General features: G+C 30.1%; 1 long non-coding RNA gene across 1 annotated transcript; it reads left to right on the top strand.

Annotated features, from left to right (window-relative positions):
* LOC138907204 (uncharacterized) lies at positions 1–1,481 on the top strand. Its single transcript, XR_011414980.1, has 2 exons — positions 1–348; positions 1,264–1,481. It is a non-coding gene; the product is annotated as an uncharacterized lncRNA (long non-coding RNA).
* The last annotated feature ends 2,234 nt before the right edge of the window (positions 1,482–3,715 follow it).

Raw genomic sequence — 3,715 nt, 5'->3', positions numbered from 1 at the left:
CTCTCTTCTCTCCGCCGCTGCCGCCGCCTCCGGAAATCACCCACCGGCGGCGGCCAACCTCCAAACACTCCCAAATTCACACCATGTAATCTCTACAACCTCTTCTTTCCATATCTCCAAACCAAATCCTTCAAAACCCCCTCAAACGCCTTGAATTTTAGATCTAGAAAAATTTAGCTGCCACTTTTTTGCCCAAAATTTTGAAGTTCCGGCCACTACCACCCCACAATACCTACATCAATGGATAGAGCTCATCAAGACCTACCTATTGATGTCAATTCCATACCGAAAATTCGACAACTAAAAATCCGGCCAAATTCCGGCGACCACCCCGAATACCCTCGTTTGGTATGCCCCTATTCTCATTTCCTTTGTCTATTTTTTCTAATTGTATTGTATTTAGTTTATGTCTAGCATAATTTTTGATTTTTTTATTTATTTATTTCTTTTTATTATTATTATTATTATTATTATTATTATTATTATTTATATTTATATTATTAATTATATTTAATCTATGTTAGCTTAGTCGTTCATAGTTATTAATCACTGATAATTAGTTATTCATTAGTTTTGAAATAGCTATTTGCTTAGTCATGATAGTTTATGATAGAAGTTTCAAGTGCTTAGTGAATTTGTTTTTATTGGATTTGAGTATTTGAATTTTTGTGTTGATAAAAGCTGAAATTAAAGAAGGAATAGTACAAGTTTGGTTGTTTTTACTGTGCAAAGACTTTGGAGTGCAAAACTCAAAAGTCATTGTGTGGTGACAAGTACAATACTTTTTGACAACTTTTGAACAGTGTTTAGCACACAAAGTTAGTCTTTTGGACAGACTTTTGGTGAACCAAAATCTGTCCAAAAATTTGATTTATTTGCCTATTTAAAGGGCTCTTTACTCACTGAAAAAGGGGGGACACTCTATTATACACTCTATCTTATACTGAGACACATCTTGGAGAGTTGCTTAAAGACATATATCTTTGAGAAAAATCAGCAGCTTAATATATATAACAAGCTGAAATTTCAGAGTTTTGTGAGGATTATTTGAGTGCAAAAACCTCGAGAAAAATAGAAAGATCCCTTTGGCAATTTGTGAAGTTGATAGCTACCAGTTTCAAGCATCTTTGTTGAGTTTTCTAGGTTGTCTTAACACTTGAGTTACTGCTGTTTCTACTGCATTTGCTGCTGAGTTTTTTGTTGATGCACTGCTGTATTTTATTATTCCACAAACCAGGTAACTTTCAAATTCTTATATTGCAGATTCTTGATGATATTAAGAAGGATTTGATCCCAGTTTGGTTGATGGAACATATTAGATCTGATTTTATTTCAAGATGAATGTTATATTAGTGTTATCATCATGTAAATCTGTTAACAATTAGTTAAATTATTGTTTTCTTCTTTATATATGTGATTGAAATTGCATTCTGTTAAGATTACTTAGTTTAAGGAAAAGATAAAGACCCCACTTTTAACCATGTTTGTTTAGTTTGGGCTCTTTCCCGCGAGTTACTTTCATGGTTCATGTATAATTATCTAAGAAAGACTTCTAGTTTCAAATGTTTTGATGCTTTGAATTATAGTCAACATAATGTTATACTTAATATAGTTCTTCTCTTTGGCAATGAAGTATTACCGTTTTTTGTAGTTTTTATATTTAGTCATATTTTTTATATTGTTAATGAGTGTAGTTTGATTAGTGCCATGATTGGTGTAGATGAGTAGAAATATTATGTTAGTCCTTAAGAAATAGTTGGTTAAGAAAATAAAAGATAATAATTAGCATGTAAGTTTTTTTTATGAAAAAAATAATTTTTAGTTTGGACATCAATGTAAGAAGCAATTTGAGTTTAGAAGAATACTTGTTATTTTGTATTGTCTTGGTCATCGAGGCTCTTAAGCAACATGGGCCAAATAAGCTAAAATTTGTAGGCCCAATGACAATAGAAAGCAAGATGAGCATTTTCTTTAAAACCAATAAATTATCTTTTGTTAAATAAAATAAGTGGCCCAATACCATGAAAGTTTAACATAAGCTTACCCGGATTTAATGTCTTGCATTAGTGAAAATTATTTTTAAAAATAATTTTTTTTTTTTCAATCGAACAAGTAATAAATAAAAAAAAGCGCTTTTTAATTAATTTAAGCGATAGGCAATTTTAGGCACGTTTGAGATGTAGACCATGTGTTCATACACGGTCCTTGGTCGATATTTTTTTTAATAAAGTAGTCATGTGTGCATTCCCGCTCCTTGACTTTTCAATATTAATTGTATTTAAACCATGTGTACCTACACGTTCTTTGTTTTAATACATATAATTAAATAAGGACTTTGTGTGCTTGCACGCTCCTAGGCCAAAATTATTAATTATTAAGCAGCACTAGACAATAGTAACTTAAGGCAAATAATACACACTTTATCCAAAAATAATTCAAGCCAAATTTTAGTCAATAAAAGCGACCGTACTAGAACCACGGGATTCGGGGAATGCCTTACACCTTCTCCCCGGTTAACAGAATTCCTTACCCGCACTTTATTTTTGCAGACCAATAATAATAGAGTCAAATCTTCCTTTGATTAGGGATTCAAATAAAAGGTGACTTGGAATACCAACAAAATCAATTGCAAGTGGTGACTCTGTAAATAAAATAATCCCTACTCAATTTTGTCACTTTAATTAGAAAAACTCTTTAATCCATATAATATTATTTTGCAGGTAAAAAAAGGGGTGTGACATTCATAAATTTTATATAATTTAATTATCAGAGTAAAAGTATAAAAGAAACGTACATAAAGACTCTTTTGTGAAAGGTATAAGTATGTACATTATCTTTTAATTAACCCTAGACCCCACAGTGTGGATAATACTGAATATGTTGTTATTGTATTATCTTTTAATTAAACACTTCTTCTATGAAATGTATGTACCAAATGTAAATACATATTCTAATAAATACTATAAATAGATATAAGATAACCCAACAATTACGATTATTAAACTCTTTAGTTCAACCGCAAGTTGAAAAAATATTTTCGAAATTACACATAACGATTGCATGTCAGAAAACATAAGTTGATAAACATTAATATGATTTTCATAAAATTTATATTGATTGACATCTGTACATACGAATTAAGTCTTACTATTTAGGATTTCAAAATTATTAAAACTTTACTATTCCAAATAAGACATGTCCAAATCAAATTTAAGACAAAAACCAGTAGGCAACAATTTCAAACTATATACTATTGGTACGTTTTTCTTTTTCTATTGTTCCTCTCAAATTATGTTTATTGCTTTGTGCATATTAATTCTCTTTCTATTATTTTCTTCCGCATAAAATATGAACAAAGCCAAAAATTATTTATCGGAAAGAAAAGAGGGTTCTAGAAACCAAACCTCCCAAATAATAAACTTTTATATAACCGGAGATGTATCTAAAAACTATTAAAAGTTTTTGTTTACTTCAATACTTGTATGTTGAACAATATAATAGTTACGTGATCTTTAAAATTTTGACTTCCTGGAGATTGGATGCACGCGCAACGCGCGTAATAAGAGACTATTTTTTTTAAAAGTGTTTTTAAAAAAAATGCTTTCGGGAAGAAATTATTCTTTTCAGCTTCTCAAAACCACTTCTAATTCTACTAAAATATATATTTTTATTTTAAAAGTTTCGCCAAACACCCTTAACTTTGAAAAAAGTACTT

Source organism: Nicotiana tomentosiformis, chromosome 3 (genome assembly GCF_000390325.3).
Source record: "Nicotiana tomentosiformis chromosome 3, ASM39032v3, whole genome shotgun sequence".
Taxonomy (NCBI): domain Eukaryota; kingdom Viridiplantae; phylum Streptophyta; class Magnoliopsida; order Solanales; family Solanaceae; genus Nicotiana; species Nicotiana tomentosiformis.
Note: the sequence above shows the minus strand (reverse complement) of the source record. Positions and strands in the feature narration are given on the sequence as shown.